The sequence below is a fragment of the Peromyscus maniculatus genome, chromosome 7, assembly GCF_049852395.1.
Source record: "Peromyscus maniculatus bairdii isolate BWxNUB_F1_BW_parent chromosome 7, HU_Pman_BW_mat_3.1, whole genome shotgun sequence".
Lineage (NCBI taxonomy): Eukaryota > Metazoa > Chordata > Mammalia > Rodentia > Cricetidae > Peromyscus > Peromyscus maniculatus.
In genome coordinates, this window is record NC_134858.1 from 26061678 (window position 1) to 26075122 (window position 13445).

General features: G+C 42.2%; 1 protein-coding gene across 8 annotated transcripts in view; it reads left to right on the forward strand.

Annotated features, from left to right (window-relative positions):
• Positions 1-13445, forward strand: part of Opcml (opioid binding protein/cell adhesion molecule like) — a 1130894-nt gene that overhangs the window by 632367 nt on the left and 485082 nt on the right. The gene's annotated exons all lie outside the window — the stretch shown is intronic.

The window sequence follows — 13445 nt, forward strand, 5'->3', positions numbered from 1 at the left end:
ACTTAATTTTTTTCTCGTTTTTGAAGGGTGTTTTAACAGGATATAGAACTTTTGACTGACAGTTTGTTTTTGCTACTTGCTTTCAGCACTTTAAATACAAACTGCAGGGCTGCTAGGTTGCAATTCCTCCCCTGGAAAACATGCAGAGGATCTTCCTTTGGTTCCCTTACACCTCGGGAGTTTGGCTTTTACCGCTTTCAGGATTCTCACGTCGTCTTCAGTTTTGACAGATGAATCATAACGGATCTCCGTGGAATTATATTTGGGTTCACCCTAAGTTGAGTTCAGTAAGCTTCTTATATTTATGTATGCATTTCTTCCTTGGAATTTGGGACATTTGAAGGCTGTATCTTCAAATAAACTCCTCTTTCTAAAATGCCTTCCCATTTTGGAACTCTTGATTTGAATATATTGGTTGGCTTGATGATGTTTTGCAAATCTCATAAGATTAGATCATCTTTCTCCCCCGAATGTTCCTCCTTGCTTTCTTTCACTTTACCCTTTTGCTTGCTTCTCATGCCAGTTTCTAATGCCCACTTTCCAAGTTGCTGATTCTGCCCCCACAAGTCTCCTGTTGAATATCCCTAGTCAATTTTTATTGTCATTACCCTGTTTCAGATCCAAAATTTGTCTCCAATGGTTTTTTTAAAAATGTTTGTGTCTCTGTTGAAATTGTAAGCTTGTTTGCATATTTTTTATAATCGCCTTTAGTTATTCATGTCTGTGCCTCTATGTGTATGTTCCTGAATGTGTGAGTGCAGATGCAGCCCATGCTATATGCATTTGTTGAAGCCAGAAGACAACCTTAGTTGTTGGTCCTCACTTTCCAGGACAGGGTCTCTCTTCTTGTTCCCTCTAGTATATGCCAGACTACCTGGCCCACAGGCTTCTGAAAATACAGTTCTCCTGTCCTCATCTCTCATCTCTGGGTAGGAGTATGCTAGGAGTACAGCTACCTGCACGTCCTCTGTCCAAAGTTAATGTGGGCTCTGATGATCTGAACTCAGGTCATCGGGCTTGCCTATTGTGTGCTTTGCAGACTGCTCCCAAGCAAAGAAGACCTGAACTAAGCAGACCTGTGTGGAGAGTTGGAGGCCTTTGGTTGATTGACATGTTGTCCTAGGCCATTGTATATGTGGTTTTATCTAGCCATGTGGCATGGAGTGCTACTTTCAAATGTTCTCCTTTCTCAAAGTATCCCACCCCATTTCTCACCACGGGCTTGAAGTACTTTTGTATTCTTCTGGCAGGAATATTTCGCCCTGAGCAGCTGCTGAGGACAGAGAGCTGGGATGCTGTTTTTACCAAATTTCACTCTGTTATAGCAGCAGAAGTGGGGCAGAAGTGGTTGAAAACACCACACTTCCTGTTATTTTTCTTTTTTAAATTGAACATTGGAAACAAGTCTCCACATTCTAAAAGTGAGAAGTTCATTTGAATGCCTCAAAGAATTGAGGTGACAGAACAATAATGATCTTGAAGACTGGCAAAGACAGAGAATCATGGCTCATGATGACCTAGTAGTTGTTGCTGGCTTCTGGCTCTTCTAGGATTCTAGAAAGCCACTGGTCAAAGACTAACTTAAGAACTCCAGAGGCTGGGTTTGGGGAGCCTCTGCACTTCTATGAATTTTATGCCCAGGATTCCATAATGGTTTTTTTGGGGGGAGGGGGGATAGATATAAGACAGTCAAAAAGTACAGAGTAGCCACTTAGAAATATACTCAGTGGATTCTGATTTCCTTAAAAAAAAATACCTTCCTTCATAGAAAATAATTTTTACTAGAACCTAATCCATGAAGGAAGTGAAAACATTCAATTCCAGGCCCTATAGCTTAAAAGACAAAAAGGCAGAGCTTGAAACAGGGCAAATATCAGAAAAAAACTCAGATGTGGCAGAGATATTATTAGAATTATCAGACTGAGGATTTAAAATAACCATGATTAATATGCTAAAAACATGGACCACATGTAAGAACAGATGGCTAACATAAGCAGAGGGACTGAAATTCTAACAGGGAATAAGGGGAAATTCTAGAACTAAAAAAAAAATTCTTATAGAAATGACAAATGTCTTTCATGGACTCAACATAGCTAAGAAAAGAATTAGTAAGGTTGAAAGTATACTGATAGAAATTTCCCAAACTAAAAGTCAAAGAAAAGCAAAAAAAAAAAAATATTCAGAAAATCTAGAAATTGTGAGGCAGTTGCAAAGGATGCACCTATGATGAGACTATCAGAAACAAAGGAAAAAGGAATCGAAGGCATGCTTATGATAACAGTTGCAGAATGATCTCAAGAGTAATATCAAACACCATACCACAGATCCAGGAAGGTCTATGAACCCTAAGCAGGAAAAGTTTTAAAAAGTAAATGATTATCTAAGCATATTACATCCAAACTGAAAACATTCAATTTTCTTATTAAGAAGAAAAGTTTCAAAAAAAGCTAGGTGGGAAAAGTTACCTTCTTGCAGAAAAGCCAGGATAAGAATTCTGTTGGGCATCCATCTCTTTAGAAACCAAGCAAAGAAAGTGAGAGAAGGGTGAAATGTTTTAATGTGTTGGAAGAAAAGAAAAACCAACCTCGACAAAGAGTAGCTTGGGAAAAAAAGAATTGAAGGGATTTGTCTTCAATAAACTTGCCTTGCTTGCAAACTTAAAAGAAGCTCTGTAGAGAGCAGGGTCATGGATCGGGTCTCAGGCAGCTTTGGTTAGCTCAGGCCAGTTATAACCACATGACTCTGCTCCATTGTAAAGCACTCACACGCTCATCTCACTCTATACCACTAAGAAGGAAGAAGAGGTTTCTTCATCCTCCCCCCAAACCTCCTTCTCTCTCTCTCTCTCTCTCTCTCTCTCTCTCTCTCTCTCTCTCTCTCTCTCACTTACTTTCTCTTCTTTTTTTTTTTTTTTTTTTTTTTTTTTTTTTTTTTTTTTTTTTTTTTTTTTTTTTTTTTTGGTTTTTCGAGACAGGGTTTCTCTGTGTAGCTTTGCGCCTTTCCTGGAACTCACTTGGTAGCCCAGGCTGGCCTCGAACTCACAGAGATCCGCCTGGCTCTGCCTCCCGAGTGCTGGGATTAAAGGCGTGCGCCACCACCGCCCGGCTTACTTTCTCTTCTTTAAGAGCATGTAATTTCTTGGGGAAAGAGATAGGATTTGAATTTAGCTAGCTGAATTCAGATGCCCTGCATGTGAGCAATGCCTTCTTAACAAAAGGCAGAAGATCTACCACACCTGTTGTCCTCATCTGCCCGACTGCATAAGTAGGCACAAGGAGACATTTATACTTTTGAAACCACAGCAAAGATGGGAGCGGTAACGAATCTACACAATTTCCATCTGTGTAGGGATCTGAAATTTGCTGCTTTTCCGAAAACTGACTTTCCAGTTTCTATCTGCATATGTGGGTCTTGCTTGCCATTCAGGTCCCCATTTAATGCCGATTCCTCTGTGTCTCTTCCTTCATTGTCCTCAGTCACCTTTATCTTCATAGTTCCCAGTTTACAGAGTGTGGGCGGGCATTGTAATGACCCAGGAAGATTTCTGTAGAGGACAGATTTCTGTCCTGAGTTTCCTCTGGCATTCAGGGTCAAGGATGCTGAGGCATACACCCAAGAACTGGATTCTGATGCAACCCAAACCAGGTCTGTTTTCCTTTGGAAATACTGTGTGTGGCCTTAGTGCTTCCTGTCTCCCCGAGCGCACTAAAGCAATGAGCTGGTCATCTTTTTATGCCAGCAACATTTTCCTGTAGCCATCAGTTCAGACGCTCAATGGTATCTGCATGTCTGTCTCTCTTGAGTGAGCCTGTTTGTGGAAAGCTGGGGGACATCTCATCCACCTGTACACCTGTCCTTATGAGTGCAACAGTCTTTTTCTTATACTTCTTGTTAAGATTTACAAAAACATGCCAACTGTGTTAATGGAGAAGAAGGTTATATTATCAAGACTTAGAAGTCAAGGGGAGTAGACACTGTTGGCTTCTGAAAGGAGAGGAGGTAGTACATAGGTGCTTTTAAGAACACAGGCAGCCACTCTGTCCCCCGCTTCTGTCCACATTGTCCCATAGTCCCCTACTCCTATTTTCCTCCACATGTGTTTCATTTTCCCTTAGCTTTTTGTGCACAGGGTAGAAGAAGGTTCTCCTGCATCTCTGAGTCCATGGGTTCTCAGATTGCCTGGTGTCCCCTTCACATTTCCATAATCCCGGGAGAGAATACATGATTGTTCCAGGTGAGTTCATGTCCACTCCTGGTCCACTTAAGCTGTCTTGGGAGGAAAACATTACATAAATACATAGGATTTAGTACCAAGGAATAAAACACGACATTAATGATGGTGTCAGTAATGGCGATATTTATAGCCTCACTTGATAAAGATGCTGAAGATGGCATTCTCATGGTTGGGCTCCATCCACTAAACTGCCAAGATCATTGATTGTTATGGCTACAAGATGGCTCCAGCAGTTCCAGGCATCAAATTGCCATATTACAATGTCTGAAGTAGTCAGGACTTGAAGATATCTCATTTGCTCTTTGGAAAATATTCTTCAGGGTCTCCCCATCTCAGCAGACTTCCTTGTGGAGTCATTGGCTGGGATGAGAAAGTGAAGCCCCTAGGGGCACACACAGGCACCTTCTCCTGGTCCCTTCCTACAATTGCATCCACACTGGAGATAGAACTCAAGCCTGATGCATTGTAGCTAAGTACTTTGCCACTGAGCCAGTTTTCCAAACCTGGACTTTCCTTGGAAGGAGTACTTTCATCCCATATACAGGAAGCTAGGTGCTGGGTGACTCCAAAGCCTGGGCTCACCAAGGTAGCTGGGAGCTGTCACAGTGGGTGGTGTCAACGGTACATGATAATGTAGGGTAAGGGATCGGCTCTCCCAGCTGTCTACTCTGATCGAAGTAAAAAACGGTAAAGCTAAGTCTTTCTTTGTGATCCTCCCATGATGGCTGACTCAGTGGTATTGAACAAAAATGAAGTCTGGAATGAAAGGAAGATAGGGATAACAAGGTTCACCAACAGTATAACGGACACTGGGAGAAGCGAGAAAATTGTGTGTGTGTGTGTGTGTGTGTGTGTGTGTGTGTGTGTGTGTGTGTGTGTGTTTGGGATGGGGGAGGGGAGCGTCACAGGGAAATACTGGACTGTAGAAAGAAGGAATGGGATCAGGCAGTAAAACTTCCTGAGTTGAGCCACGCTGAGCAGGAGGCTGGCTCAGGACAGGCGAGAAGGTGCTGCGAGGAGATAGCAGAGATGAATGAGCTGGATGGGCGCTTCTGCCAGCCAGGCCCAGATGCGCCAGGAGCGCCAGCACGGCTCCCCGTGCTCTGGAGGTCAGTTATTTATTTATATTGTAACGGAACCTAACAAATTCTAAAACCAGATAAATCCAATTACCCGTGTTTTGCCTTCAGGGAGTGCGAAAGATTAATGGTGGTATTTTGGCAGTCGCATAAAAAGAAATAGGTGGTAATAACAGGGCGGCTGTAAAGAGCCAGAGAGCAGGCTGTAGCTTTGGCCAGCTGCTGCTTGTCCCGGTCAGAGAACATCCATTCCCTTCACATTTGGTGGGGGTTGGGTCCAGACCCAGGAAGCTCCTAGCCTGCTTCACAGCGCATCTGTCCAGGGCTTTTTTTAGTTTCATAATGCCAGCAATGGACCCAGGGCCTTGCACGTGGCAGGCAAGTGCTCTACCACTGAACTGTATCCCCAGCCCTTGGTTTTTGTTGTTGTTGTTGTTTTTGAGACACAGTCTTACTCTGCACCCCAGATTGATCCCGAACCCAGTTCTCCTGCCTCCTCTCATCAGCATGGACCACCACCCTGGGGCCTCACCCTTTCTTGGATATACTCTTGTTTTGGCACTTCTTACGCCGTCCTCTGCAAAGGAGAAGCACAGGTAGCTCCTGTGTTTTTTTTTTTTTTTTTTTTTTTGGTTTTTCGAGACAGGGTTTCTCTGTGTAGCTTTGCGCCTTTCCTGGAACTCACTTGGTAGCCCAGGCTGGCCTCGAACTCACAGAGATCCACCTGGCTCTGCCTCCCGAGTGCTGGGATTAAAGGCGTGCGCCACCACCGCCCGGCAGCTCCTGTGTTTTAATGTTCATCAACTATTTCACCGTCACTCTGGTGAAACGCTTGATGAACACTTGCAGACTTTCGCCAGGCTCCGTTTCTTTAGGTTATAGTTAAGGACAGGAGGGAAGTAGTAAGCGCCAGAAGCCCCCATCTGTGGCTTTTCCTGAGCTGGTCCTAAGATATTCATTTGGGGAAGCATTTACTTGGTCACCACAGGGCCTCTTGTGCAGTGTCCACAGGAAACTGGGCTCTGGTTGCCACGCTGTGCTGAGACAGCCAAACTTGTGTGTGTGTGTGTGTGTGTGTGTGTGTGTGTGTATGTGTGTGTGTGTGTGTGTGAACATGCACGATCTGGTTGTATTCCTCTCCGTTTACGTTTGCGTCCTTACCCTGTTTATTTCCATGGCTTGAAACCCTGGATCTCTTCCCTACATAGCTTTTGAATTATGAGATGTCTCTCTCCAAATGCCTTCCTTGATATTCACACATTCTGCTTCTTTAAAAGATGTAATTATTTTTATTGAGATATAATTCACATGCCATAAAATCCACCCTTTAAAAGTGTACAATTCGGTGCCTTTAAGTATATAAACCTACCGAGTAATTCCAGGACATTTTCACCCCCTCCCCGGAGGAACCTACATCCCACTGGCAGGCACTTCTGCTGCCCTTTCACCTTGCCTCTGGCAAGCACTTAATGAAGGTGCCCGTGCTGGACATTGGGTTTGTGCCGACTCTATTCATGTGCCTCCTTTAATTTGTTATTTATTTCTTCTTTCACACACACTATCTCGATCCTTCATCCCACAAGCCCATTTTGAGCTCCTACCATGGTTCAAGTGTTGTTTTTTTTTTTGTTTTTGTTTTTGTTTTTTTTTTAGACACTGTGCATGGAGATTAGCAGGCATGGTCTTTACCTTTAGATAGCTCAGTTTTGAGGTGGGAGAATCTTAAATCAAGCAGTTCGAGATATTATTCTAAGTACTCTGATCCTCTGTAAATGTGTGTTTGTATAGTTAGACTCCCCCAGAAATGATGGACTCCATACAGCAATGTGTGTGTGTATGCTAAGGAACAGCTTTACACTGTGGAACCTCTCGGGCTGTAGACTGTTGCCCAGAAGTCAGTCCCACGTCTTAGGTGGCCAGTCCAGATCTGACATTAGTTTCTAACTCTTAAGACCTGGCCTTACTTGACATCCCAATTATAGTGGCTCGCCTCTACTGGGCCTGTCTGGAGGGGCTGCTGAGATAGACACTGGGCCTCCTCCTCAAGTCTTTGATGTGGGAGGACCAGACACAAGTTGGGGAGTTTGTATTTCTAACAAATTTCCCAGTAATGGAGATGAGGCTTGTTCCCAGAGCTACAATTTGAGAATACCTGTCTTAGAATATCCCTTTTTTGGGGGGCTAGAGAGGTGACTCAGTGGTTAAGAGCACTGGCTGCTCCTCTAGATGTCTTGGGTTCAATTCCCAGCACCCACATGGCAGCTCACAACTGTCTGTAACTCCAGTTCCAGTGGATCTGACACCTTCACACCAATGTAACATAAAATAAATTTAAATAAATTATGAAAAAAGAATACCCCTTTTCGCCGGGCGGTGGTGGCGCACGCCTTTAATCCCAGCACTCGGGAGGCAGAGGCAGGCGGATCTTTGTGAGTTCGAGGCCAGCCTGGGCTACCAAGTGAGTTCCAGGAAAGGCGCAAAGCTACACAGAGAAACCCTGTCTCGAAAAACAAAAAAAAAAAAAAAAAAAAAAAAAAAAGAATACCCCTTTTCATTGCTGATCTTCTTCCTGTGCATGTCTAGTAAAGTAAACCATCCAAAGTGGAGGGCCTTCTTTGTCTTACTAGGCTGGTCTCGAGGACTCCTGCCTAGGGCTGAATCCAGGCTCAAAGTTGTGGCTGCTTCTACACCTGAACATAGCCTGCTTCCAGATTTGATGGTTTTCTCCAGTGTTGGCCAATGTACTGAGTCTCATCCCATCCTGTGCTCAATGAGTCCTGCTCACTGTACATGATACCAAGATCCACAGCTGCCAGGCTGGGCCTGTCCTGAACATTTCCCCTACAGTTAGCTGCTTTCTCCATAATGATATGCACAGATAATGTGGTAGCCATGTCCACATCCCACTGTCATACGTCCTCGGGTGAGTTCTGTTTCAGAATGAGGCTACAATGACAAAGGTTACACTGTCTTTCCCTCAAGCCTAGAATTTGCCAACTCTCCTGGCAAAACCAAACTGTGAAGGAGGATGGGAACCACATGTCTCTGTGCCCTTTGTAACTTTAATATTCTCACCTGAATCTGCTGAGAATGTCTGAGACTTTAAGAATTTAGTAGACAACAGTCTTTAGCTATCTATACACACCAGAAGAAAAAAAGTTTAGATAATTAATGATATTATAAAGTGAGGTTAACCAATTAACAACAACAACAACAACAACAACAACAAAAAGAACAATCTAACCCCACCCCCAGCTCGGATGTTCTTATTTTTACTTCTATAAGCAAATGCTTCCCCAACAATAAAGTCGTGCTCTCTATGATTCCAGTGTTAAGTAGATCACATGCAAGCAAAACAATCTAGTGATGATAAGCTGTCAATATAGTTATCAGAACTGGTGGCTGGAGAGAGTGGGGGCCGTCCTGAGTTATGGTGGGAATGTTTTGTGACTTGGTCTGTGTGCTCTTGAAAGTGTGCCTGTACATGTGAAAAAGCATTGCACTGTATTCTTAAGATCAATGCTCCTTGTATTTACATCACTTAATGGATGCTATTCTGCAATAATTAGAACACTAAAAATATGCAAAACAATTTTAAAAGCAGATGTTAAAAATGGTGTTACAAGTAGGGTAAAGCAGACTTTATCTGTTTAATTAAATTAGTAAATTAAAGATCACATTGTAGTTTTACCTTATTGTACTTTTACCTAATTTTCAAGACCAATGACATAGAACTAACCCTAATTACAAAATAGCAAAACATATAAAACCAATATAGAAAAAAAAAACCTGGCCACCACAAGTAGGCACAGGCATGCAGGTAGAAGAGCATCTTTCAGAGATCTTGGCATACTCTAGAATAGCATCTTTTCTTATATACAAAATCCCATATATTTAATCCAAAGTACAAGAGTTTGGAGTGGCACACTGCTAATGTCTTCATTCAGACCCCAGGGAAGGTTATCACATAGCTAAACTAGCCTCAGGTGCTATGGCAACTGGAGTGAGAATTTCTTTAGAGGAAGCCAGATACCTGAGAACACTTCCTTTTGATTTGTTTCTTTTTCCTAGCTCAAGGAAAACACCTGCTCTGAGTCCAGGACCTTCAGCAAGTCAGGATAAAAAGGCATCACACCAACCTCCTTCAAGTTTACCAGGGTATGCATGCCTGATACCCAGTCCCCAAGTTTAATCCATAGATATTAATTAGCAGAGAGAATAATAACTGTCTTATTAAATCAGGGATGATAGAACAAGCCATAGTAGCCATTGAATGCTAATTGTCAGTGGATGTCAGTTTAGGGGTGAGCAGGCACGTGCCAAGGTAAAATACAGCGTTTCCAATACAAGCTGTGGTGTTAAATCCTCGTTATGGTGTTTTAATAATCAATTGGATTTGAGCGTACAATATTTGTCTAATTAACTCCACATCGACACTCAGGAGCCAGCCTTGCAGGCCACAGATGATGGATTAGTTATGGTAGCTTGGACCTGATGATTGAGAGCAGTCCATTCTCTATGCTTTGAGGGGCTCATCCGCAGGGTCCAGTGCCAACAAAACAACCACTGAGCCCTGATGTGACAATGCCATCACAATTAACAATAAAATCAGAATGAGAATAATGCTGCCTGTATTAAGGTTTTGTGCCTTACTCTTTGGAGGACCTAGGCTCCGGTCTATCTTGCTAACTGTTGTGTACTGCCCTGATGAGAGTCTCAGACATTTTGTGATGTGACAGTTCAGCAGAGTTTCTTTTTATTTCCCCCAAAATGTCCCTATAAAATCCTCGGAAGTCTTCGGCAAGATCCTCTCTACCTTTCCCCTTCTCCTCCGTCCTTTATACTTCTTTATTTCATCCCTTTCCTTTAATGGTGTACTGCATACTTGTATGCTGACATTTTCAAACTCTCATGCACATCTTTTATTCTGCTTTCTCTGAGGCATTGTCTTAGCTACTTAGATGTATTCACGTTTAAAAACTAAAAGTTGTACTGACCTTTGTTTTCACGGTTCCTCATAAAATTGGTGATGCGATCCCTATGCTTTTCTCCATGCAAATGCATGCAAGGAGGCAGGATTCAGATTTCCAGGGCTCATGTGGGTATGACTTGGCTGCAGTTGACAACCAGAAATAACAGAGAAAAGGAGCACTCTGGGTCTGTTGACATAAACATTTGATAAGAGGCCATCTCTCTTGGTGGTGATTGCATTAATTTCCTATGGATAGTATTCTTCTTGTATATCCTGTATTACCTCCAATAAGAAATCTGTAACTATACTCCATATTACAACTGAAAATAAGTAGTCCAAATTGGATGGGAAGATAAAGGGGTTGGTCTGCAGAGAGTTTGGGGAGGGAGGATGAATATGATGAAAACATGTTATTATAGGAAATTCTCAAAGAACTGATAAAGGAAGTAAATGGCACTGGACTTGGGATGCAGCTCAGCGGTGTCATGCCTAATTAATGCACTGAGACGGGATTTGATTTCCAGGACGCCCCAAACCTAAGAAATAAAGACCAGGTATTAGTATAAATAGACAACTTCTGACAGATAAAATAATTTTCACACACATGCACATACACTTATATAATCATAGGAGTAAGCAAATATTATGTAATTAAGAAGAAAATTCAAAGGCCATATTGGGAAAGATTGAGGCATAGATAGATGTGTCTTATTAAATACAAAAGTTCTAAACAGAAAAGGATAACATAAGTATTTAAAAGGCAACTGGTAGAATGCAGGAAAACGATTAGCAGTATTTATAGCATTAATAACTAGATTATATAAAGAATAGCTACAAATCACTACCCAAAGATAAATCACCCAACAGAAAGCCAACAAACGATATGAATCAACAACTCACTGAAATAAAATTGCAAATAAATACCTGGGAAGATGCTGAGCTTCATGAGCGACCAGGGAGAGACCAATTAAAACATGAAATACAAATTACTCTAGAAAACTCATAAAAAAAAATAGCAGTATCAGGGAAGATTCAAGGAAAAGGTTAATTCTTGCACATTACTGGTGAGAATATAAAATTACCTATATCTATAAAAGTTAGATTTAGATGTCGGTTGACATCTCAGCCCTACAGTGTAGGTAAGAGACAGCAAGTCTGGCTAACAGGGCATCGTTCTACCTACTCTGGAGTTAACCAAGAACCTGAAGGTCTGATATTAGCCCTCAGCTTTAGCCCGTAGAGAATAATTAGCAGAGAGAACAGTACCAACAGTAACTGTCTGCTTCCAAATTATAGGAGAATTAAAAAAAAATGTTTAGCAAGTGTTGCAAACGATCTATTGATACTGAGTTGGTGCCAGGACGAAAGTATAAAAACAATTTAAATGTTTCAACAACAGACCCTGGACCACCTTTCTGTATCAGCAGCTGCAGCTACTGTAAAATAATGGGCTGTTGAGGGGCAAGAAGACATCAGTCTGTCATAGAAAGATGTAAGCAATTTGTGTAACTATATTTATTACATGTTTAAAACACAGATAAGTACATACCTGCACATACAAATCATCTAAGAGTGGATGGGAGGATGTCAGTTGTCACCTGTTAGAAAAGATCAGGACCTCAAAAGGCCTGAATGAAGAGGAGGTGCAAGGAGAAGGCAGGGATGTGTGCTCTCCACACCTTCATTATTAAAGCCAACATGTTCTGCATTGATGTAGATTTGGAAATGCCTAGCTTTAGAAATAAACAGGACACAAAGATAGTAACATCAAGAGAAGATAGTCTCCACATAGACCACTTGGCATCAGAACCCATGGGGCAAGATGACTGGTGTTGTACCTACAGTATCTGTCTCACAGATGTGGGTCAGCTCCTCACTCTGACTACTGCAAAATGGAAAGTCATACACAGCACCTGATCGCACCCAATTTTAACTAACTTATTGTGGTTCTGCTTTCATAGTGCCCAGGTAGTACCCATTCCCTGTGCCCACTCAGTTGCTGTAGACTTGGACAGTAATTGGCCAAAGCATGAACAGTTTGATGTCATGGATTGCTAGAGATTTTAGTAAGGTAAGATCAGGTAGAACATGTCCATACCACTAAGTTCAAAACTGCAGCTTATCTGAGAAACTCATTTCTCATCCTATCCTCAAATATCAAGATTAAGGACAAAGTGATAAAGTCATCTTGGCCATAATTGCAACTAATTTGAATTTCTCCACTTTTCTTCAACACGCAGAAGCAGCAAATTGGATAGTGTTTGGTAAATCTGAACAACTATATCATCATCATCAATACACAGGGACACAAAACTCATGGTCACCAGGGATTAGCCATATTACACTAAGATGACAATCCATCCTCCATATTTATTTTCAGATGAGTTGAAGAGTGATCAGATATATACTCAGACATGCAAACTTAGCTACATCTGCATGCTACTATGTTGTGAATGGATTAAAAGATAGCGACTTTTAAAAGGGAAGCCAGTGGACAATGCAGATGTATAGAGATTCTGGTGGATTGGAACACACATCTGCAAGGCTGGTCTCTGTCCATGGAGGAGAAACTACACTCTTTTTTGGCTTCCCTCTCTGTGTCAGAGGGCAAGTACCACCAGCACATTGCCTTAGGCCATCCCTCTCACTTCCTACAGCAGAAAATTGGGAACTTGTTTTGTGAGAGCAGTGAGATGGATTATGTGGCCTCTGGCTCTTTGAGACAATCAAGTTGTCCTTCACACTCCAAGTGGATGTAATTAACTCCACTGATAAGATGTTATGCCAATAGCGACACAGAAAACACCGGAAAATGAGTCAAAGGGATGTCTGGTGAACTGTAGCAGAGGCAGAAGGGGAGGAGCTAGGGCGAGATGCCTGACCTCTCCCAAGCTTAGCAAATGACTTAGGCCTTGTGAATTCCTAAGGCACACATTGCTATTTACTAGCCTTGAAAAAGGAAAAGCAAGTGGGTCCATGCCCTTTGCTCCCTTCTGTTGAGTTGGAGGTTATTTCAAGAATAAACGTGTGTAGAAACAGGGTTGCTATAGAAGCCAGGAACTTCTTGATTGTAGTCTGAGGACTATACTGAGTGAGCTATGCAGCCTTGGCTGACAGAGTACTCCACTGAAACTGGGAGTCCTCTTGGTAAAGGAAGAGA